This window comes from Python bivittatus, unplaced genomic scaffold (genome assembly GCF_059951505.1).
Source record: "Python bivittatus isolate LINGU-HERP-01145 unplaced genomic scaffold, Pbiv_v1 ctg000980_np1212, whole genome shotgun sequence".
Lineage (NCBI taxonomy): Eukaryota > Metazoa > Chordata > Lepidosauria > Squamata > Pythonidae > Python > Python bivittatus.
Window position 1 is genome coordinate 29641498 of NW_028277125.1, and position 26057 is coordinate 29667554.

Genomic DNA, 26057 nt, shown 5'->3' on the forward strand with positions numbered 1-26057 from the left:
ATGCCAGGGCCAATTCATACATTCACTCATTAGCCAGTGCTTGAGAAGGGCTTACATAGGAAGTATAATCCTTTTTTAAGGCTTCTCTCTTATCATTCCTTTGCTGTCCAGTCCAGTTGTCTGAGACGATACAAGGACTCCTGTCCTGGGCAGGGGGTTAGACTAGAACAGGGTTCCTCAACCTTGGCAACTTTAAGACGGGTGGCTGGGGAATTCTGGAAGTTGAAGTCCACCCATCTTAAAGTTGCCAAGGTTGAGGAACCCTGGACTAGAAGATCTCCAAGATCTCTTTCAGTCCCATGGTTCTGTTTCTTTTTCTTCATCTCCATCCAGCACTGTTTTCCCCCACTTCTTCCCCCTTCTCTTCCTAGATATCATTTTGTCTTGGCCCATGTTTATCATTGGGTATGGGTGTGTTTATGTGTTTACTGTTTCAATATATGAGAATAATTTCTATGTCTGTGAGCCAGGAACTTACTGATAATGATGGAGGCCAGTTAATTTTATAAAAGTGGCACCTTATTCACAGGCAATTTATTTTAGTAATTATTAATTCTTCTCCTGGACCTCCTGCCCCCCCCCTTTTTAAGTGTGGCTTCTGGTAAGTATATAAAAATGCAAATGCATATATGCCTATGCATACACAAGTGTGACATATGTAAACCATTTATTTGGAAAGGGGAAATCTTCAGGATTGATTTCAGCTGAAGTTGGCAGCCTTAGGTTGATAAGGTGGGGAATCTGAGCCTTGCACAGGAATTTTTGTTGTGTTTATAGTTTGTTCATTTTTCCCTATCTGCTGGTCTTTGGAGAAGGAATATCTTAAATTCAGGGTCATTTTCCTTACATGTAAATACTACATAGCCCTTTGTCTACTGTTCCTTTATGCTCAGTTTGAAACCTCAGTCTTCAAGAGTTCCTGAAACCTGAAGCTATCTATAGCTGCTATACTTGGTTAGATTCCTTGTATCATGTAATGTAATGTAGTATGGATCCGCCTTTGTTCATTTTAATTGCTAATGCAAATGATAACTGTATGGCAGGTATTCTTATAGCATGCTAAAGAAGCTATTTGAACATTGTGGCAGATTTCACTGATAGCCTGGATTCATGTATCAAGCTATGCTGTATCATGGTTTGTTCAGTTTTGTCTTAGCATGTTATGTGAATGCAGTCATTATGATATGTAAAGTATGTGTCTTGAGTTATCATGATGTCTGAATACAACCAATTATGATTTAATAAACTGTGTCAAACAGACCACCTGAGTGCTTAAAGTGCTAAATATTTTTTGAATTGGTTATATTTTATCTGCTATAGTTTTTCCCATGCAGAACATATTCCATGCCTATCATGTTTATAGGAATTATAAACTTGGATGTCTATATATTTATAAGGAATAGAATTATAAACTTGTATATATTCATATATTATGTAGCACATCATTAATATTTCTTTCTTCTTTTCTCAGAATGATGACCTATACAACCTCAGAAAAAAAATCTTCTTTGAACTCATGGGTATCCACACTTGGTTTTGTGTATCACAACTAGGACCTCAGTCTTCTTCCCCAGTAGATGGGTACGATGCATCCAGTTCAATTTGTTTACTTTACACAAACCTCAGGAGTTAATTATCTGAACTGCACATTCTCTCTCTTTTTTTAAAATATTTTTTTGTTTGTGTGTGCCATGCAAAAGCACTGTGACACCTGGACAATGAGTCTATGATTGCTTCCTCCTCTATCATAGAGATTTAACTGGCGACAGTAAACTTATGTGCCCACCACTATAATATAGTGACAGTGGGTATACTACTAGCTCATCTATGTAAAACATAAAATTTTAATTTGCTGCTGAAAAATCTGTATGACAAATCATAAGTGTAAATTATTACATACAAACTGTTAATGTTGGTTGAAGAGTATTAAATATTTAACATAGGTTTTTGATTTATACATGTACTTTTTTAATTAAAATGTAACTTTTCCTACAGCACATCCTTTTTGATGTGGAACTGAGGTATACTATATTCTGTTATAAACAGAGTGGGATGGGTGGGGGAAATTGCTTAAAAGAAGGCATTTTAAGAATAGCTTAGGGTACTATTCTTTTTAAGATTGTAATTCAGAATATATTATATGGATCAATGGCCCATGAATCTGGATGTATAGTCATATTTACTGATACCATCAATAACTACAGTTCAGCTGAATTCTTTCAAAATATAGTATTTTTTATTCTTCCTGTGAAACATTATGAAGAGGTAAACTTAATTGTGCATGGTATTTGCAAGTGTGAATTTGAAATTGTTGGTTGCACAGGAACATAGACAATATCAGAAAAATAAAGCTAAGTCTTCCATTGTATGTATGTATGTATGTGTGTGTGTGTGTATATGTATACGTATATATATGTGTGTGGGTGTGTGCGTGCGCGCGGGTGTGCCCCTATATATGTGTGTGGGTGTGTGCGCGTGTGTGTATAAAATATGTGTGTGTGTGTATAGGTATGTGTGTATATATACATACACACACATATATAAATATATAGAGAGATATATAGATGCAAAGAAAAACATCTGAAATATGGGCAAATACTTCAAATGAAATTATTCCTGGAATGAAATATGTGGGCCTTTGTAAATTCTGGAAATCTCTTTCTATACATAATAAACTAGGAACTGTTTTATCTTTATTTCTCCTACTTCATTGCTTCTCCCTTTACACACATTCAATGTATCTCATTGTTTTTGGAGTTCTTCATTTGTTACATTAGGAATGATAGTTCAAACATTACTGAGTAATGAAATGTCTCGGTTGAAAGAACACATTACTGTACTGTCAAAGGTCAATGATAACTTGCACTCATATTTTCTCACAATCTTATAAAATGAGATCCTCTTTGTATTCCACTATACTGAGAATTTTACAATGACTTCCCATAACTTGCCACAAAAGTACAGAAATACACAAGCATATGAATTGAAGTAGGCAAGATAATTTTTCTATCTACATCGCATTCATTTCACTGAACCATCTACCTGGATCAGGCATCACTTGATCACTTAATGTTTCTTCATTTTAAGTAATAGAAAAGGATAATAATATGATTACCAAAAGGAGACACATGCAGGTTATAAACAATGTATTTAAAACCATTAATTTAAAAGTCTTAATAAAATTAATAGAAAGCAACCATATCTAAAACATGCCCTTAAAATTGGATGTAAATTCTCATCTATGTTTTATTCGTTTTTTTCCCCCTCTCTTTACAAATTAAAGGCTGAAATGCAGACTACTTACTAGAAAGGAAGAACTTTAGAGACAGTCTGACTACAAATTTGCCTTTAGACAATTTTAGCCCAGTGTGTCATGTGAACCAAGCTATTATGGTTAACGTTTGGCTGAATATGGCTTGCAAATGCAGAAAACTTGTGTCAATTCCATGAGCCAAGTATGTCATGAGAACACAACCTTCAGTGCTTAGAAACATTTTGTCATTTAAGAAAGCTGTGGTAAATAATGGAATTCTGAAGATTAGTATGTAATCTTCAGACAACACAACCCGGGAATATAAATAGTTCTTTTTCCTGCAGGTGGTATCACAGCAACATAGCATAATCTACTCTTCAAAAAATATCATCTACATCTTAATGCATTTTGAGAACAGCCTTCATCATGGATGAACACACCATTCCAAAATTAGCTCAAAGACGTGGCATGGGCATCGACTGAAAGTATCTGGCTTGCTTTTCTTTTGTTTATAGCAGAATAATGTATTTAAGAATTCAGTGACAGTGGAAATGCCCACCAAAAATTAAGTGTATTACTTATACTTACTTTAATATTATAGTTTTTAAAAAATTAAAAAGCCTCTCCTAATGAATTTATACCTAGATCATCTCTTATTGACACGATTCTATGTCAAATTAATTCAGCTGTATAGCCCTGCCTTGTATGGTTTGTATGTAAGTCACAGCATTTCTGTGATACTGTGGCTTTGCACAGGTCATCAGTTGGCCCTCCCTTGTCCCCGCTGCAGACACCCACATTTGTAGCTTCCTTCTTTAATTTCATATCATTAGCTTTTTGTTCTTTGCCTTTTAAAGATTTGCCTTTGTCATTTTCCTTATAACTATTCATTTTGAGGTATTTTGAGTTGAATTAAGGGAAGGGTACAAGTGTTGCTTTCCTGTGCCCCATAAATAAAAAGGCATGATCAATGCCTGCAGATTTTGAGCATATCCTGCTTATTCTTGGGCTTCATTCCTTCCAGTGTCCCCTTGTCTGTTAGGCTTGAACTTAAAGGTCTGGGTGGTTTTTATAAAAAGTATGCAAGCTAGGTTATATTTTATCCAATTAAAGATAATTTTTATCTTCTATTCAGTGTCAATTTTTATTCGTTATTAATCCCTTTTATTAACTTCCAATGTTAGAATATACCTGAGCTAACATATTTCCTCTTTCTTATAATGTGCTGACAGTTACTTCAGTAAAAAAAGCAGAACCTTCCAGAACCTTCTTAGTCAAGAGGTTCTATTCATCAGAAAGAGGAATCATTTTTCTTGTGCATGTTCAATGTTATTCATAACTATTACTGTTTTTGAACTCAAACATTGTCACAGGATAATGAGCAATATTACAGGAAAGTCTTCTTTTTGGATTCCATGGTCAAAGAGGGATATTAATATTTTAGATCATCGTATTTTCAATCAAAATTTTAAATTATGTAAGTGATTGCACAAAGAATTTGGGTTGTCTAAAACTGCAGATGGCAGTATATTCAATTAAAATATCTTTTGATTTCACAATTTGGTCCAGATGCATTAGTACAATTTACATTCCTGAATTACTATCAGCATTGAAATGTGTTTTGAATGCTTCCAAATCCCCAGTATTTTTAATAGACAAAGAGAATTATTAAGGTGGATATATATATTTTTATTTATTTATTGGATTTCTCCCCCACCCATCTCCCCCACAATAGGGGACTCTGGGCAGCTTACAAAGACATTAAAACTATAAATATATATAAAATATATATAAAATTTATCTGAATGAACTTTGGAATAAAAAGTTGGAATATTCTATTTAAATAAACCAATAGTTAAAGTCCTTAAATAATATTAAGCATGTTACTTAAGATGAAACTAATTCAGCAAAATATTTTTTCCACATTTATTGGACACCTCAGAATGTTTAAAAAGCACTGGCTATCATGTTAGCGTACAATGACGGAAAGAAGATTTACACATACTCTGCGAGCTTGCCCCACTGTTTCCCATTTTGATTTACTATCCATGATTTTGTTAATCTAGTTTGAGGAAAGGTAACATGGTTTGAAGCTGTGGATATGATTTTGAATTATATTACCAAAGATCTCAATTTTTTTCTTTTACAATGGAAAGACAGCACCACATTTGCAATCTTGGATCAATGATATACATTCACCCTCTATCAATGTCATGGAAAGATTGACCAGTATTTTGGGTGGTCAAAGTCTGGTTTAATGTGTGTTTAAAAATGCAGTTTTTAAAATATGCATTATAATATGTCCTTCCTTCTTTCTGTATTCTTTTTTACATCTTCCTTTTCTTTTTGTATAATAAACCAATAAACATGAAAAGAATAAAAGAAATGATCACGTGTGACAGAGGGGAGAGGGCTGTACCTCAGATCTGCCCTAATCAGTACATGTTCTGTGGACATGCGCTGTTGGTTGGATATATTTTGGATGGCCTATTGTGGGGTATATAAACACCTCTTTGAGACTTGGTCATAGTTTAACTTCCAGTCTAGCATCTTCGTACCTTTGCTATAGGGATTTCACCCAAGGGGTCTTGCTCTCTTGGTGGGCTTTGTTAAAATAATTATAATTTAGTAATGTTAAATTGATTTTATAGATTTTTTTATAGGAAAAGAATAAGATTTGAATGGGGTAAGAATATTCATATTCATAGCAGTAAATTTGTAATCAATAAAGTCAATTTTCATTGCTATTTGTGTGTGTGTGTGTGTGTGGCGGGTATATCAGCAAATGTGTACAGCACTCACACATTTTCTTAAACTGGGATTTCAGCTGATGAGCTGTTAATAGGAATATCTGCTTAAATTAATTCCTTCAGCCCCATTTTGCAAGTGGCAATTTTGTGAGAGTAAGAGCAAGCTTTTGTGGGCCTAATCTCTTCCAAGAACAGACATGTATAAGCACTACCAGCTGTTTACCAAAACAGGCTAATCATAGTAGCTTTTCTTGTTTGCAAGCCACTCTCTGGAAGGGCAGTAGACTGAGGAAGTTGCTGATTGAGCATTCAAGGCCTGGCTGCCTAATACTACTATGGGCAAAAAGAAAAAGAAGGATGAAGGCCTTCATGATTCCAGATTCAATTGCTTCAAGGTTTTCATTATAGTCTTCTCCAGCTCTGCTACCACTGATTTCTCTGTTGATGGACTCTCCAAATCATAATGTGCAAGCCTTACTGGTTCTTTTTTAAAGCACCAGGATCAGTCTCAGAAGAGGATAGGTACTGTCCCTGACCTCTTATTTACCAGGAAAGCTGAAACCAAGATTTTATTCATAAACAGTCTTTCCCATTATCATAGTCACCCATTCTCCTCATTTTCATACACTTTTATGCTTTCCCACACTTTTAAGCTGGACTGTTTGTCCTCTTAGCACCAAGTTTTTCCAGACCTGATCAGCAGATCTGTACCAGCCTCAATGCTAAAGTGGTATTTTTAATGTTCCCCTACAATAACCTTGTTTGGACTTAACTTGCTTTCAAGGTTTATTGGCCTCCAAAAATAATAACCTTTGGTATCTATCAATTGTTTTGCATAGTTACCATATTATGTTCTGGTCTAATCCACACCATATTGCCTTGTAACTTCTAATACATCTTCAGGAAGTTTCTACGAAATGGGTCATTGAGAGTGCTTCTCTTGAGACTATCCTCCTGGCTTCTCTTGTAGGTAATGCACCATTCCTCACAAGGATGGCTGGCTTAAACCTATATTGGACCTTTGTCATCTCAACTACTTTTTTAAAGCTTTCTTGTTTTAGGATGATATTGATTGCATCTATCCTTTCATGTATCTATAGTATCCTACCATCCCTCCTTATTCCATCAGAGGCAAATCTTCCATCTCCTCCACCATTTGACTCTACAATTGGTCCATGACAAAATTCAACAAGTTATGTTGGCTTCTAAAAGGACTTCCTAATGCAGCTAAATAGAAATCCTTTGAGGCTTTTGCCCAGAAACAGCAATTTAATAACCTGCAATATTGGCACCATCACATTTTGACATTTTTCTTACATTTAAAACAATGAATCATGGTTTCTCTCATCAATAAAAGTATATTTCATGGCTATCACTTTGGGGGGGGGGTGTCAGGAGATAGCCTTACCCACTAATAAAGCATTTTTTTTAACTTTAATGGAATAAGGTAGGCACTTTTGAACTTGGTGTTGGAAAAGACCCCTAGGAATACCATTATTCCATTACCAAGGGAACAAAGAAATAGGTCATAGAAAAAATCAATTCAGAGTTCTCACTGGAGGCACAAATTACCAAGCTCAAATTAATGTATTTTGGATGTATTATGCAAAGGCCCAGCTATCTGGAGAAGTCCATCATGCTGAGAAAAGTGGAAGGAAAGCAAAGAAGAGAGTGACCAGCAACAAAATGGATGGGCTCAATTACAGTGACAATGGTACCCCATTGGAAGAACTAAACAGCTTGGTTGGGGGACAGATCCATCCTGGAGAATGGATGAATTCTTTAAATTTCAGCCAGAACAAATATAATTGATTACAGATCAGAAGATATTGTGTTTTTCCAAGTCATTTCCTTTTGGAAATTCACACAAAATGTACTTAGAATTCTGTATGATTGATTTGCATCCCTGAATAATTCATCCGTCCAGTGTGTTCTCCAGTAACTCTCAAAGGATGATCTAGATGGATATGGTCACAGTACAATATATCAAAAGTATGTACAGTAAAGCAGAAACTGACGTACCCCCCCCCCAGTTAATTTATAGTGAAAATAGGAGCCCCCCAAGCCCCCCAACCTTTCATATTTAATCTGTTAAGATGTAGTATCTGTGTTGTGCTCTGAATTTTCCATCTCTGCTTCTCTTATACAATAGTGTGTCTTAATTTCTCCTATTTGTATGTTAACTGCTGATTGTTAGTCATTTCTTTACCATAAGAGGTGATAATTAATTATATGGTATCTATACTACTTGACTGGAAATACTGTACTATTGCCCTAGCTCTCTCCTGTGAAATAAAGATAGAAGCTGCTAGAGAACATAATCTATACAGTAGCAAATTTCTATTGATTAGAAATGGTTTCACTTACAGAGTATTGCAGTAATGTGGAATTTGCTGTTAAGTGGTCGTGGGGGAAGATTTAGATAGCTTTAGTGAGAGATTTAAAAAATTCATTTTGGATGGGTCTTAGTTATTGTAATTCATTATTGTATATCACCGAATATAGTCCCCATATATGTGTTTCCATTTTCTTCATGCTTTGTTTGCCAGTATAAATAAAATAGTAGATATGCCTTTTGATGTCATTCCATGGAGTTTGTTACACTTTTATGCAACATATTGGATAAAATAAATTTCAACCACATTGAAATGATGTTTAGTGGCACAATGATACCTAAAAACAGCACTTCTTTTAAGCCTCTCATTCAAAATGTGCAATGTCTTTTATTAGCAGTCAGCTAGCCAAGAGCCAGGAAACTGGCAAGTCAGGCCATGTCTCATTGAAGTAGATGGGATTTCCCTTTGCCAACAGTAACACATGTCAGGTTAGAATGAGGGGGATTTCCAAGTATAGCAACGAATATGTTTGCAGAAACATATAAGCAGAAACCTGTTGGTTTATTCTAATTGAGTGTTTGCTCATTGGACTTCGTTTTTATGCCCTTCGGGGCTTCTTTCCAAAAATGCAGCAGCTGTGAGAATAACCCACTCTTAGTACCTGTTTTGTTTAAGTAACGGGCATTGCTTTGGGAGTGAGCACTTCCTGTTGTAGCACAGAAGAACACAACTCAGACTATGTACTGCTCTTGCCTGCCAACTATGTTAAGTCTAAAGCTCACTGTTGCTGTAAAGCACTAGTTCTGCTAAGCAGCCTTATACATTCTTGGGAAGAAGTTTCACCCTTTGGGAAATGGTTCAGTACTGAGCTTGGAAGTACAGGATGAGATTATCATACTAAACTGCTATTTAGAGAATATGCTCACTAGCAAGAAGACTGCTGTGGTTTATGAGTAGACCAATTACAAGATGAAAAGGAGAAAATGAAAACTATTCTCAGTTCTGCCTATGTTACCAGCATTAACTTCAGTAGTCTATTTTATGATCTTGGGAATGTCAATATCAGTTCAGAGTGTTTTGGTCCCATTTTGGATTATACCATGCCTTCTTGCCTTTGCAATCAAATTTTAACTTTCCACAGATATTGAACTCTTAGACCTTTGTCCCAGTTATTCAGCTGTTGGAATCCCATTTCAGAAGAAAAGATCAATTGTCCATCACTTTGTTCATATTTTCTCCCAATATTGGGTAGTAGGCACTCTCATAGGTCCACATGTCCTATGCCTCCTTTTTGGATGCAACTCAACAGATGATTTTGTAGCATTCACTGTGTAAATTATGAGCCACCACCCAGTCACCAACAGACCTGCTGTTAATGTTCTCAAGCCCTTGTGTGGACATTCTGCTCTTATGGTATGCACATATGTTCTATTACAGATCATCCTTTCCTGACAAGTAGTGACACAAAATAGCAAATTAATAGAGCCCAGGATTGAGGCAGTTGTTCCTCTAAGCCCAAGGCAGGTCTATTACATTGCAAAGACATGGCTTTGTTTAGTCCAGTGACCTAAGTTAAAAACTCAGATGAGAACAAATAACATTTGAAAGGCAATTCTTCACTATCCAAATCTTTGATTTGAAAGATCCTGCTTTAGTGTGGTCTAGGTACAACAGCAATCTATATTTCATTGGAATGGCATTTAAATGCATTTCAACTCTTTGGATCTTGCTTAAGTAGTAATAGATTTATTTCTGAAATTGGTCAAGATACTAGAAACATTCCTTTATGAAAAGCCTTTGAACTTTTGCCAGTGGTCATTCATATGCATAGTATTTGCTTGTGAAAGTTATATATGAACTCAGATGAGGGAAGTATCAAGAGTGAGAAAAAATAGCTCATTTTAAACATTTGACAGTGTAATATCTTCGCATCTCTAGCTTCAGAACTTTCAAACAAGATTTGGGGACTTCTGATATATATTAGACCTCTGATATCAATCAATCAATATTTTATTATGGTCAGAGACCAGAATGACTTCTGATATATATTTGTTAATCTATCTAGTAATAAATCATGAATGGACTATGTCCAAAGCTAGGCTGTATCAATGAAAAATGACCTGTCATTTGAATTTGACCGATTGCCTGTTTCTAAAATAATAGGGAGGAAACACATCTAAGAAGGGAACCTGTACCTTTGGTGTAACTAGACAATTTAGCAAGACAAAAGCATTAGAAGAACAAGTCTGTTTCTGGATAAAAGGAATATGTGCAACAAACATGACTGCTCCAAGAAAAGTTTAAGTTGGTTTTAGTGGTTCATTTACAAATAATTTGCAGTATCCTAATATTTATACTTTATGGGAGACACTCTCTAAATTTAGGGATCAGGTTTTTTTTCCCAGATGCTTCAAAAAGTATATCAGTCTTCCCCGATCTAGGATCATAGAGTTTGAATGAGTCATTTCAAATGCAATATTCTAGAATCCAAATTAAAGCATGCTAGGCTATTTAGCTTCCTCCTAAACACAGCCAGTGAAGAGGAACCTACTGGACACTTGATTTCACTATCAAACTATTCTTATTAATTAGAATGTTTTTCTAACGTTGATTTGGAATCTGGCTTCCTGTAACTTAAAACCTTTATTCCATGTCCTACATTCTAGAAAACAGATTTTTGTTTGTTTGTAAATGATTTATTGGCTTTCAGTTCTTTAACAGCTTTCAGAAGTTTTTTTTTTTAAATTAATTTTTATTGAAGAAGTTTTTACAAAATAGAAATGATACAAATTTAAAGGAAAGTAAAAGAAAAAAGTTATAAGTAAATAAGAAAGAAAGAAAGATACAGAAAAGAAAGAGAAGAGAAAAGAAAGATATAAAAAGTGGCTTTCAATCTTATTTACAGCAGTTATAAATACATTTATATTTTATCCTCTCTCTCTAAGGTTATATCGTAGCTCCTTTCTTTCCATATTCTATCCTTTCTAATCATCAAACCCATAAATCACAAATTCATTTTCTTTCTTTTTTAAACAAAAAGTCCATAAAGGGTTACAGTCACTAACAAATGTCGTTACTGTCTTTTATCAAACAAGTCAATTTTGCCATCTCTGCAAATTTGGTAATCTTCACCAACCATTCCTCCATTGTATTTCAGTCTTTCCATCTTTGTGCATATAATAATCTTGCTGCAGTTACCATATGCAAAAACAATATTCCATAAATCTTTTCTAGTTATCTGTCCATTAGTCCCAGCAAGAAAAGTTCTGGTTTCAGCTGAATATTAATCTTTAAAATTCTTTGTATTGCTATATGTATTTGAACCCAAAATTTTCTAGCTTTTTTACAAGTCCACCAAGCATGATAAAATGACCCTTCATTAGAACAATAGAAAACAGATCTTGACCTTCTGTGTGATATTCTTTCAGCTCTTTGAAGAATGACATAATACCCTGCCCCGTCAGTCTTCTCAAGGGTAAGCTTACTCAACAATTTCAGTGTATCTTCACAGAACTTAGTTTCTAGTCCCTGATCATCCTTGTTGTCCTTTTCTGAACCTGTTCCTATTTCTCTGAATCTTTCTTAAAAATCAGAACTGGGCAGAACTGGACATAGCAATCAGAGCAGAGTTTGATGAAAGCAGAATAAAGTGGAATGATTTGGAAATTACAGGCAGTCCTTGCTTAACAACCATGATAGGGACCGGAAAATTGGTTGTTAAGTGGGGTAGTCATTAAGTGAGTCACCACATGACCAGACCCAATTTTATGACCACTTTTACAATGGTCTTTAAGTGAATCACATGGTTAAATGAATCCAGCTTCCCCAATGAACTCTTTTGTCAGAATTCAATTAACGTGATTTGCTTAACAAACATATAAAAGGTCGCAAATCGTGATCAGAGGACCACGGGGTGATGCGATGGTTTGTGATGGTTGTAAGTGAGAATACAGGTCATAAAGCAATTTTTTCGAGGCTGTTGTAACTTCAAACTGTCTTTAAATGAATGGTCATTAATTGAGGACTACTTGTATATTTCTAAGGATATATAGTACTCCAACTTGCATTGCCTTTCTGCAGCTGCATCTCACTTGTGATTCATATACAGTTTCCAATTATTACCCAAGATCTTTTTCATACCTAGCCAGATATTCCTCCATCCTACACCTGTGTATTTGATTTTTGGTCCCTAATGAAAAGCTTCACATTTGTCTGTGTTAAATTCATTCTATCACTTTTAGCCCAATTCTCTAACCTATCAAAATTGTTTTTAAGTTTATTTATGTCTCTCAGAGTATCAGCTAAACCACCCAATGTTCTGTCACCTGCAAGTTTCATAAGCATTCTCTGTATTTCTTAATCCAATCATTGATAAAAATATTGAAGAGTAAAGGCTACACACAAAACACCTCTCTCCAATTTGATATCAGGCCCTTTGGCAACTGCCTGAGCCAAAATTGTTCCAAGCATAGTTTTCACAGACTTCTCCTGAGATTTATTGAGATGAAAGAGCTAGAGGTACAGGAGTTTCAGCAAGTGAATTAATTTTTAGTGTAGAACCAATGTATTTCAGTTTATATAAGGATGAAACTTCCTGAGTTTCTTTTTCAAAGCCTCACAGTACACTGGAAGGGAGGCTGGTCTCTTCACTGATACCTAAGAAGTCTGCAGCTGGATGTTGACATAACAAGCTATTTTTGACAAACAAGTTATCTTTGCCAGAATTTTCAGCAATGGCCATGCTCATTAGAGAATTCTGGCAGTTTCTATTAGGGACAGCTAAACTGTAAGCTAGAGGTGTCCATGAAACAGAATAGTTGTTTTCTTCTGTGCATTGGACAAATAGATTACAGGTAGTCCTTGTTTAGCAACTGCCTCATTTAGCAACCATCCATAGTTACAATGGTGATAAAAAAGCAACTTTACGGCCAATCCTCACATTTATGACCTTCACAGGTCTGTAAAGCAAAGGAAAGCTGAAGTAACATCATAAGCACAGTTGCAGTTTCACTTAATGCCCACTTCACTTAATGACTGAGTTGCTGGTTCCAATTGTGGTCGCTAAATGAGGACTACCTGTATTGCTTGGAAGATTGGCCAAACCATTCTAGATAAATTGCAGTTTGCCTGAACCAAAACCCAGAAATTTTTGGGTGCTCCAAATTTTGGCTTAAGCAAATTCTGGAGGGTTCTTGTGGAGTGAGTAGGGCAAGGATGGTGTAATTTGTTCATCATCCCTTCCTCTTCCACATAGTCTGTGTGCTAGCTTGCCCACCAATTTTTCCCAGCATCTCCTTTGCTCTTACCCACTGCTAAATCTGAATTCAAGTGCATCACATCCCTCTAATCTGCCAACCCATTCCCTTATGCCCCTTATCTTCTTTCAGCAGCAGCCACTGCTAGTGGCCAGTGGCTTTGACTTACCCCCTGACCCCATCTCCCAACCTAGAATATCAATGTCATTCTGATCTGTGCATGGAATATTTTGTACATTCATACTACAAATGTATATAAAAGATTGTATTTTTTAAAATCCTGGGAATTATATATTGGTGAGGTGTTTTTGATATACTTACTTACATGTGTACAATTACATTTACGAGTCCATGCCAAGAAGAATAAAACCACCTTGCAGTACTCTATTGCTGTAATAAAGCTGAAAACATACTTATGCCATCCATGTTTATCTATTGTTGAACTATGTTAAGAAGCTCTATTTTCAATTTTCACAGTAATCAGAAAGTATGAGGAACATGTACTGTACTTAAATAAGATTGTTAGGTGACACGATGACTCATATGCCAACAATACAGGAATTAAATTTTTAATTTTGGACCTAAAGTATCATAACTTGCTTATATATCATCTAAATCTTAGCAAGTCTGTGTTTGTTATCTAATTCTACTGCAGTTTCATTGTAGACCTCGGAAGCCCTTTGACAAATATTTGGAAAGCAGTTAACCCAATAGATGCCAATAAGCCGTGAAATAAACTTTAATACTGTTAGTGAGACTTATACAATCATATTAAGTCAGAATGTATTTCATAGATTCTGTTTTTGTAAATCAGATAAAGGCACAAATTAATATGCAAACTAAGGTACCTTATAAATCAGTAATAAGAATAATAATGATAATAAATTAGTTCAATTAAACAGTGGAATCCATTAATTCCAACAGCCCTGATTGTATCACCGCTGATACAAAGAAGACTATGTTAATGATGGACAAGCTATGAATAAAAGTGTTGTGACCTGATCTGGAGCCCTGGTTTTCAGTGATACAAACACAATGACTATTCAGGTGTTTATTTTTTTAATAAATTTAAAACAATGTACATTCTGTAAATGTAAGTGAACACACCTAAGAAAATGTATAAAATGGGAATGCAGCATGTAAACCTTAATACCACATGTGATCCCTGACCTAATATCATGTTGCTCTCAAACTCATTTTAATGGCCTTTCCCAGCAATTCAGTCCTTAGTTAAAAAGGATTTGCAGCTTCCTTGGCAGCCTACGTGGTGGGAGAAAGAAAAGAGAGAGTCAGAAAGAGAACAAGGAAAAAAAAAAAATCAGTGAGAAAGGGTGTGTCGAAAAGAACAAAACAGGTGTCCCATTACTTTAGGTTCTGGCTGCACCACAGCTTACCACCACCATATGACACTGTACAGACTATCCTGGAACAATGTGGCATAAAAAAAACAAAAAATTGCCCACCTCTCTTGCAGAAAACTAATATTTAACTTCAGTAAGATAATAATGTTCCACTCCAATGAGATAATCCTAAATTAGGGATTATCTTGAGCAGCTTTTAAGTGGCATTTTCTGATGTTTGCCCAGAGATGAGCAAATCTCTATGGTGACCATTTTTTTTTTTTTTTGTCTGCAACATTTCAAATGAATTTACATTATTGTACTGATGTTCAGGGCATGTGAATATGCATAGACCAATGTTCAGATTCAACTGGGAACTGCAGGATCATTTCGTCCTTCTATGGTGAAACTATTGTTCCTCCTCTAGTAAAGTAATAGATGTTTCAGAAGTGCTTTGAAGTCCTTCCAGCTTTTTCACAGTACTGTGAAATCTGATACTGTGGCTTTTAAGGAGTCTGTGAAAGTACAAACTGTAGTACATGTGGAATTCATTCACTGACTTCCAAGCTTAAGTCTGGGAATAAAATGGTGTAAGAAAAAGTCTAAGAAAGGGAAGAGAGAGTGTCTCCAATAAAATGTGGCATCTAATTGTCAACTTTGGCACATTCTCAGATGCGCAGTTTCCTGCACTCCTGAGGTACGCTGTGACTTTCCCATGGGCTCAAAAATGTTACAACTTTCCTTTGAAACTTTCAAAGTGTTTTGACTGTAGAATAAAACAATGAAATGATGTTCTTTTTATTAGGCATTCCAGAGTTACAGCTTCTGCTGGATTGTAAATCAGGGTTTTTCCTCCTCCCCTTGTGATTTTGCCTTAAATTAGGCCTCTGTGTTACTGCCTTGTTACACAAGTACTTCTTCTTGCCAGAAGCCCTTAAGTTATTCATGCCAGTGGGTAGGTTGGCAGGCAATGTTTGCCTAAACCCTCAGCCCTGTAATCAAGGGTTTGGATTTGGAAGGAAAGACTAGAGGATAATAAGATGTTTTCTTCTCTTGAAGATAGCAAAGTTTTGATCATATTCAGCATGCAGGAGGTAAAATCAAGTCCGAATAAAGGTAAAACCCTCTCAGAATAAAGGCATGATAGGCCACCCTCGCAAAATAACAACCATTAACTTGATTAGGATTCAGCCTTTCCAAACTAACTTAACATTATTAGAGAAGAAAGAGAAAATATTAGTTTGGAGAAAGGAGAGCTAGATCCATTGACATTTTTAATGTAAAGAATGTCGGGTCTGCAAAAGGATTGCAGGCTGTTGATGAGCCAGCTAAGCAATTTGCTTTATATTTAACCTACAAACTAGGACTTAGGTTGTACAGTATTTAAAAGTTCTATGCAGATATGCATAACTAAGTATATTTGTAAAGAGCTCTGTGCAGAAAGCCAGCATTTTAGATGGCCAGGAAAATGTCAATCCAGAACACAAAATATTAGAATATGAGCAGTTGTAGCATATCCTCATGTTACAGTTCAAACTGCATATGGGATGACAGAGTGATGAAACTCAGTTACTTGGTACTTTGGAAGGCAAGAGGGAAGGCCAATTATTTTACCACCCAAAATAAAAGAGTCTGTTTCATTGTTTGCAAAGAATGCATACACAAAGGTGTCAGAGGGCTCTTCTGCAGGACAGCATTAAACTCCTATTTTCCAGGGTAGAGCCAGGAGAAAGTATGCTAGCATAAAAATATGCTGACCCCGACTCCTATTCTGCCTCCTAACAAAGCAGATGAAGGGTTCTGTCTGCATGAGGAGGAGGAGGAGCAGAGAGACAGGAGCGGTTTTCTGCTTTCAGTTCTTTGATCCAATGGAATGGGGGAGCCATTTTCTACTGCTGCTCTCCCTTCTGATTCTCCCACCAGCCACAGCAAGAGAAGGGGTGGTAAAAGAGGCCCAGTCCTTCCTTTTCTCCCCTCTGCTTCTCTTGCTACCCTTGGCAAGAAAAGCAGGGAGAAATGAAGAGGGAAAGCAGATCTTCTGTGCTAAGATGTCTGATCCTACTATGATGAGATCTAATCTAACCTAACACATGAGGGTGCAGTTTTTCCTGGATGAAGAGCCCCCCTTTCCTTCCCCCACAGATTTTTTTTCTGGGAAAACTGGGAAAACTGACATCAAAAAGACCCAAGAGTAGCAGGAGAAGAATCAGAAGGGAGAGCAGCAGTAGAAAATGGCTCCCCCATTCCATTGGATCAAAGAACTGAAAGCAGAAAACCGCTCCTGTCTCTCTGCTCCTCCTCCTCCTCATGCAGGGGGAAATGGTTTCTTTGGTGCTAGTTGTCTGATTTCACAGACTGATGTGCTGTCAATTCTTTAGTCCCATAAAACAAAGATACACTTCCTCCTTTTTTCCTAAGTAAAGTCCATAGGTTAGGCTCTGCAGCACCTAATCCACAGATGGGGGAGAACTTTTTATGCATATCCTGCATGTTAAAAATTACACTAGTCTAGCCTCATTGATCAATCACTGCTTTCCATCTGGGAGAATGGCTAAAGAGTTGTTCTCCGCACACTTTCCTTCCTCTGACAGATCTCTGATCCCAAAAAAATTTGCATGGGAAAAAAAAAAACTGGTAGCCGAAGACCTCCTTCCACCCACACGTGCATAGACACACACTTCTCTGGCATTCAAGCCCTGGCAACTTAGGGATCTGCCAAATCTAACAGGGTTGGCAAGAAAAAGGGAAGAGATGGCTTTTTGGTAGTGGCAAATTTCAGACTGCCATAAGGCAAATGCCCCTGAAAACCAGTAGCCAGGGACCAGGAGATGTTGTGTCCTCAGAGGCTCAGGTTGCCAACAGGAGTAGGCCCTCACTCCTTACCTGACCTCAATACCGAGTGCTACAGATGTACGACATGTCACAGCTTGTGAAGATGGATAACATCATTTTAAAACTGGAAGAAGAAAAGGCAGCATGTTGGGTGAATTGAGGATAGCATCATCTATTCATGTCCTTTAAATAAGATTGCTGAGGCATCTCTGATCCATGGGTAGTGGGTTACAAAGCACATCCAAAGGGGTGGGGCTTAGATTGTGACACCATGCCCACATTTTGCAGATTTTGATCCTCCCCACGGACACCACCAATTGTTGTTTTCCACCTTTTCCTTATGTAATAATGGAAGTAGTTGTCCTCATAAGGTTATTATATTTGAATCAGCCCTGGTGCATTCTTCAGGGTCAGCCCTACTATTAGGCAAGATAAAGTAGCCTAATGGAGGTCCAATGTTAGGGGCACTATTAAAGGGCAAATAGTCCCTATATAGTTTATTATTATCTTTTCACATCTATATTGGGCACTATTTGAGCTTTCCTCAAATACTAAACTGCTTTGGGCTGTCTTCTTCCTCATTACCATGGTGAGAATGAAAAGTTGTAAAATGAGAGGATTCCCTGTTTTTCTCCAGTGAATACTTAACAGCCTCCTCTTCTCCAGGAATCCTTTAATTCTGCCAGTATTCAAACTATTTCATGTTTATATTAATGCAGGATTATTCCAATACTTTATTCTTTAGAACACTTACAATGCACTAGAAAATGTAGATTTTTGTTGCCTTCGTCTCATCCCTTCCTCCGACCACTAATCCTGGGAAATAAAAAGATGTCTCAGCAGAATATTCCCTTTTCTTCTCTCCCCTGAAAATTAAATTTATATGTTTTATTCTTAAGTGGCAGTCTTGGTAAGAGCTAAAAGAGAGCCTTATGATATGCCCTGCCAGTGCATCCTTCCAATGTTAATGAGCAGACACGTTCTTCTTGAGGAAACAATTTGGTGCTAAAAATAGATGCCAGACAAACTAGAACTGAAATAATTGCAAAAAGAGGGCTATAATCAGCTCCTGATTTTTAAAAGCACAGATGAACCTTTTACATACTCCCTAGAGGATTTTCTTCAGGGGGCCCAAAACCAACCAATAGTACACTGACAAGCTGAAAAAGAAAATATCTCACAGGTCCTATTCATAGAGGTTGCCAGACATTAAAGAAACCAAATATGAGATTTCTGGGTGAAGTATCTTATTTGTAATATTACATTCAGTGTAATTTTAAAAATAAACACTGTTGCCAGCGGTATTTTCTCTCTCTCTCTTTTTAGCAAAGACTGCATTTGATCACTGATAAACATATTACAGCTTATCCCAATTTGAATAAGGGTGGAGAACTTCTCCTGAAATCCTGTTCCAGGGGTGCTATCTAGCTGGTTAAGACCGGTTTACAAGACCCAGTTGTAAAATTGTTACCCATATTTTAGTTAACCCCAAATCTCATATTTTCTACTCTGACTGGGTAAGGTTTCCAGTAGAGCCACTGGGAGATATTTTTTTCCTCCTAAGCCTAATTGCTAAGTCAGAAGAGGTATCTTAATGGGGTTGCATATACATTCCTCCTGATTTAGACCCTCAAGTGCATGCATATGCATTCACACAGAGACAACCCAGATGTATCCACCCTAATTAGACTCTCATGGGTGCATGCACACACACATACACACATGCATTCACCACACAACCTGGTTAGTCTCCAGAGAGAAAATGTATACACACACACAAAATGTATGACTTCATTACACAGAACCAAATAGAGATGTTTTCTATGCTGCTAAAGGGTTTGGAAAAAATTCCCAAAATATATTGTGCATGCTTTCCCTTCCTTGTTACTTTTCCTTAGATTCAGTTCATGATATTGATAACTATGGAGTTAGCCTACATTGTCTTCATCACATAGTTGCTACTCATACTCATGTTCAAGGCTTTAATTTTTCTGAGTCATAAAATTTGCAGTATTAAGCTGATTAAGAATGCAGTATTTATTTATTATTTATCAAATTTATATGGCTGCCCATCTCACAAAAAATGACTCTGGGCAGCTTACAACAATTAAATAAAATAAATATATAAAAATAATCATTATTAAAAATATAAAACAGTCATTATTAAAATATTAAAAAATGGAAACCATAAGTTGAATATTAAGTAATCATTTGGTATTCAGTAGTGGTAGGTGATGAAAATGAAAAATATATTTATTTGTACATGCATAACAAGCCAAATAGTTTTCTTGTGAATTCACATAAATGTTTGGATCATAATTTCATGACTAATAAAAGTTTTTTACTTCCTGCAATGTCATTTTTGACCATTTTAGTCTGTTAGTTATTTAGAAAGTGATACCTGATAAGGCTATGCTTTGCCTCAGTATCATCCAATTTATTTCATCATCTTCCTCATTTATATTTTGCAAATGAAGTAATCTTATTTCTGGGATTGTTAATTCTAAAAAAAAAATGATTTGACATAACAATAAATTCAGAGATGTAGGGTTGAAAGAAGTTGGCCAACTTGTTTTGATCACTTAACTCTATTCCCAGTCTATACTTCATTAGTTATTATCAGATTATAACAGTCCCATAGTTTCTCCTTTCTTAAAAAAAACATTTTTTTCAAACTATTTTATCTTAAATATAACTTGAAAGAAAAGTGTATGTTCACACAAACACAACATTGGATTTTATTATACAATGCTGATTTTGAAGCTTTTCAGTTTAACACAATATAACAGTCTTGAAGTTGAGAGATATCATGTTAAATAATAATTTTCTCAAAACACCAATGCAGAACAAGGTTGTCAACACTGAAGCTTGGAAATTTCTACCTTAATAATGTTCATATTAATAACCCATTAACAGCTTCAGGACTGTTTTAAGAGCCTCCCAAATATTAATTCTGATTCCTGAGGACTTCAGATCAGTAATGGAAATGTGGTGACCCAGGTACATAAATGAATCCTATAATAATATTTATATAGCAACAAATAATTTCAAATACTTCAGATCCTTATAGGACTATGCAGCTAGATGACTAGCTAGTTATTATCTCACCCCTTAAACACAGAGTGGAAGAGGAAGGAAATTATGTGATCGCCTCTTTGAATTGTTGGAGGTAAAAAAAGTATATTTATGTAAATCTCTCTCCCCATCCCCACATTTTAGTAAATTTATTATAATTCAGATCACTGTTTCTATAAGCCAGACTTCATCATCCAAGTGCTGTGATATGAGGAACAATGAAGAATGTGATGAGTGTCATGATGTCAGAGTAAGGAAATGTGAATTCAATTATGGGAACTTGCCTGGAATAGAGAGAAGAATGTAGGTGGGTTCAGGAGAGAGACAGCTGTCCCCCCCCCCCCCAACTAACTGACATGCATCAGTTTGGTGAGGAGATTAGCAGAGACTCTCAGAAGTCAGAAGCAGTCAGCAACAGGAACCCTGCATAAATGGATGGAAAGGGAATGAGAACTGATTCCGTAGGGATTTTGAAAGAAATATGGAGGGCCTATTTTATGTCAGGGGGATTAGTAAGGATAATACGAGCAATGGTTTCTGTTCTGAGTAATGGAGATGTTGCTTTCTTTGTCTTTTCATCTTGATGACATTAGTTGTTAAGGTGCAGCTTTTTCTGGGCATATGGAGTGCTTAATTCTATTTTTGGATTGCTTCAGTTTGAGCATGCCATATGGTTTGCATGTGGTTCTGGCTGCTATGACTCCGATGACATTTTTTTCCCTCATGTCCATTTATGCATACACTCATGCTACTTTTTCCTGTAATACCATATTATGACCTAAACCCCAGCCAGTTCATTAAAGATGGGCAGTGAAATACATCAAATTCCATATAAACATGGTAACTTGAACAGAAGGGGATTTGCTGGATATCACATTGAAACAGAAATATATTCAACATGTTTCTCACCAATATGCACCTTTCATCCTGTGAAATTTGTCCTTAGGCACTGCTAGAGACAGCCACCCTCAAATAGAAACCTAGCAATACAGTGATCATCCCATGCTTCTAGTAAGTGCTGAAACCAATTTTTGGTTCTTTATAAAATATAATGTTCCAGGTTGATTTTCTTATAAAAAGCCTGGAATGGAATCAGTTCATAGCAGGTGAAAATAACATCCATTGAAACAATGAAATGCAAAACCTACATCAGGAAGTGGGATTAATTTCAATCTATTTATCTCCATTGGTCTAAACTCTGAAATGCATCTGACTGAAAATCAATCCACAGAGAGAAGCTACAAGTCTGGCATTTCCTCTCCTCCCCTGGTCTGTTAAGGATTCTGCTCTGTTACTAACCAGGGGATTTAATAATACAGAATGTATAAGTAGATCCTAAGTAGATCGCATATGAATCTCACTAAAATCAAAGAGACTTAACTGTCCTATGACTCATGCCCAACTTCTCCTAGATATAACACTTGATTTATTTCATTATTTTGAAAACAATTTAAAGGACTACGATAGCGTTCATGTAACTGTGATCAAGGCATAATAAATGTATAAGTAATTGAAACAGAGCACTACAGTGTCCCCTTTTTTCCTTCTTGGGTCTGAGACTTTGAGACATACAGTTCTGAGTTTTTGTGAAGCCCAGAGTGGAAATGGTACAGTACTCAATGATTTATTAAGATAGATTTTTCCTCCTGATTAATGGCTGGGCCTTTGTATTTAAAAAGCAACATGTTTCATTCAAAATTGATGCATATTGTCCAAGGAGAGATATACTATCTGATCTAACATGGCTGCTTATGTCCAGTCTGAAAACACACACTATGTATTCTGGCATAGCACAAGAACTTTGCATCATAGCTACTGGATGTGCAAGACCAATTTATTTTCTTTGCAAAGCCAACTGTGAACTTCTCTGGGAGGACCCTGGCCTTTGGCAGTTCATATTTAATGAATGACAGCTGCTTTGGAGCATTTGTGGGCTGCTGGAATGTTAGAATATCGCCAACAGAAATGGAAATAGACTTGTTAATGTATAAGCACCAGAGAGAAGCTATTTACTACTGCTGCTACTTCTATTTAACTTCATGGGCTAGTGATTCTACAGAATGACACAGCTAACTAGGAGTGCATCAGCAGACCATTTATTTGGAAGCTTTATATTTTCATGTAGTACCTGGACTTTAGCTGAGTTCAGAGTTGGTCTGGCTTCTGCCATCTATACGTGATGGACAGATTAATTGGACCAGTGAGGGATATGAAAATTTTACGCTACTAGATTTCTAAGAGTTCCTGTTCAAATATGCAGAAGCTGTCCATTACAAGTTTAGGATTGCGCATGGTGCTCCAATCTCTAATTTTTCTTTTCTCTTTCTGGCTTTTTAAAGATTTGTACAGTAAAATAATAATTCCTTTATCATATTTGCATTTATCAAAGAATTGTACTTTAAAATTCGGCTTGGTGCAATTTATAGAAATTGAATATTTTTAAATGTTAACAATTGTGGCCTTTGAGTTATATTACAATGATGCTAAGACAGAGGCTGCTACTGAAATAAAAGTAAGTCTCTAGGTCTTAATTAAGTTTGGAAACAGGTCTTTAGAGGTTTCGTTTCTTAATAAGTACCAAAGAATAAACAGCCTCTATTGCATTATGCCAAAGCCTTCCTGATAAAAATATATATTGAGAGATGTGTAAATATAACTAATCTCATATATATTATATTAATATGAATATCTTGATAAGTGCAAGGTCAGAAATCCCCAGAATCTAAATGGGTACATGAACAAATGAACAGGTGTTTTAATAAAGAATTGTAAATTCTATTCCAATAAGTTTCTTCCTTCCCTTTGGGCTTAATGCTGATGCTATTGTATTAAAGTTATTGCAACATTCATGCAGCTGCTAATAAGGCAAAAATTAGATTCTTTTCTATGTTCTTTTTATCGCAGAATAGCCTGCATGTTTTGAAAAAAACTTTCCAGTTAGGAGCTGCAGTTGTTTATAGAAGCAATACTACAACTGTTTATGATTGAGCAAATTTCTCAAATGAAACAAACATCTATTTCTCTCTTTTTTAAAGATAATTTTTATTAAAAGTTTTTACATAGATAATAAGAAATACATTCAAGGAAAGAAAAAATATATAGTAAAATAAATGTGAAGGAGAAAAAAGAAGAGAAAAGGAGATAGAAAATAGAAAAAGAAAGTAAAAGAACAGAAAACATGAAAAAGTATATAAAGAAGTGGCTTCCAATCTTCCTCTTGGCAGTTATACATACAATTCTAATCAAACCTTTTCTCTAACTTTCATCTTTAATGAAATGTATCCTCCTGTAGAATGGATGTGGCGGACTAGGTCCCCTGTTCTCATAAGGAGGTTTGTAGATTCTTCACCCACAAGTTTTCTTCTGTGTCCTTCCACATTCCTGAGAGCTCTGTTTTGTATAATGCTATCATCTACTCTATTTAAGCTAAAATTCCTCTCTGAACTCATTTAATTAGCAAGAAGTAAAGTGGCAAATTTTCCCTGATTTTCTTGGTAACTTAGTCTAATACAGAGTATTAAATTAAATTAAAGGCCTTTCAGAATGAGTGGGCTGAGTCAGTAAAGAAATTCAGTGATAATAAGTCAGTTGTATTATGGCCATTGTTAGGAAGAAAAAGAGGAAAAGGAGAACCAAACACCTAATTTGAAGAGATTTCTCTCAGCTGACTACTCTTCCAGTCAGGAATACACATACAGAACAAAGATAGAAGGACATAGGACTCAGGATAACAAAATAAAACAAGGCAAAGACAAGCAAATTAGCAACTGCTCAGAACATTCCATAAAATAAATTCAATATCCCTGACCTACACCATGATCTACACAGTCTACACACTATTTGTCAGATTCTTCCCAGTCTGATTTTTTTCCCCAAGCTCTGATCTCTCTTCCATGATCTAGATTAGAGGGTTTGGGTTTAATTCATTAAATATTTAAAATTTCGTTTATCTCTTCTGTGTCTGAATCACTTGGGTGGGATTTCTCACCATCCGCTATATAAAAATTTACTCCCAAAAGACATTAAATAAATTTTTGAATACCTTTTTTTAAAAAAATGATATGTTACTGATTCAAAAGTCAATCAGTGTGTTAGAAAATTAGTATTTCAAGACTAATTTCTTTAAAAATTCTTAGCCTTTTTAAAAAATATTGCCAATATAATATTTTGTCTTCACTGATGGTGCATCCATAGAATATGGATATCTGTTTAGGCTGAGCAAAGCTTCTATTTGATGATAACTTTTAGCAATGAATTGGTTCTTCTAATTGATTTGTCAGATCAGTTCAAACTTGAATTGAATTGAATGACACTGAATTATTTGGCAATCTGATGGAGTTTTGGGTAAACTCATTGCCATGATTTGATTATTTAAACTGATTCATTATGATAATTCAGATGAACTTGGTTTGACTTAACACATAAAATCAACTCATTGAATCAGATTATGGGTGATTTGAATACCCTGATATTGGTCCTAGATGCACAGGGGTTGGTTATTTGTGGAACAGTCTGTTTCCAGTTTTCTGCCCATCCTATGGGATCTGACCAGCTGGCATGGTTTGGGTCCCATCAATCAAACAGTACCACCTTATGGAACCCAGGAAGCATGCCTTCTCTGTCATACTGCCTGTCCTATGGAATGATCTGCTCCCCCTAAAATTGGTTGCCTTCATCCCTGCAGCCCTTTAAGAAGCCTTGAAGACCTGTTTCTTTCTCCAGGCACTGGGCTAGGAAAGTAGATGAGGCGCCTGACCAATATGAGTTGTGTGTCTGGTCCTGGTGCGGCATGTTTTACTTTTTAAAGTTTGATTATTTTTATGCCTTTCCTTGTATTGGATGTTTTTAACCCTAGGCAGCTACCTAGAGTTGCTTGGCAAGTGGACGGCCATATAACTTAAAGAAAGAAACAAATAAACTTTTCATCTCTGTAGGTGTTCTGATCTAGCCTCCCCCAACTTGGAATTCTCCAGGTAAGTTGAACTATAACACTCCTCATTGTCAGTAAGCAGGAGCTCTTGGCCCTGCAAACACTAAGTGTGGCTCCCATCCAAAATAAGTTGTCTAGTCCATAATCAGTGAAGCTAGATTTACAGATCTCACAAAGCCATAATGTGATGTGTTTGGTTCTGTATGATACATAGGCCCAGCTATTGATGAACAATTTATGGTTGCATTCTGTCAATATTTCCCTACCTGATACTCTTGGATATGCT

The 26057-nt window shown here is 36.0% G+C and overlaps 1 protein-coding gene across 2 annotated transcripts in view; it reads left to right on the top strand.

Moving 5' to 3' along the window:
• The window catches only part of IRS1 (insulin receptor substrate 1), a 56136-nt gene extending 47584 nt beyond the window's left edge, over nt 1-8552 (top strand). For both annotated transcript variants that reach the window (XM_088131927.1, XM_007420457.3), the window contains exon 2: nt 1472-8552. The gene's annotated coding sequence lies outside the window, so the exon portion shown is untranslated. The remainder of the gene's footprint in view (nt 1-1471) is intronic.
• Nucleotides 8553-26057: the final 17505 nt, after the last annotated feature.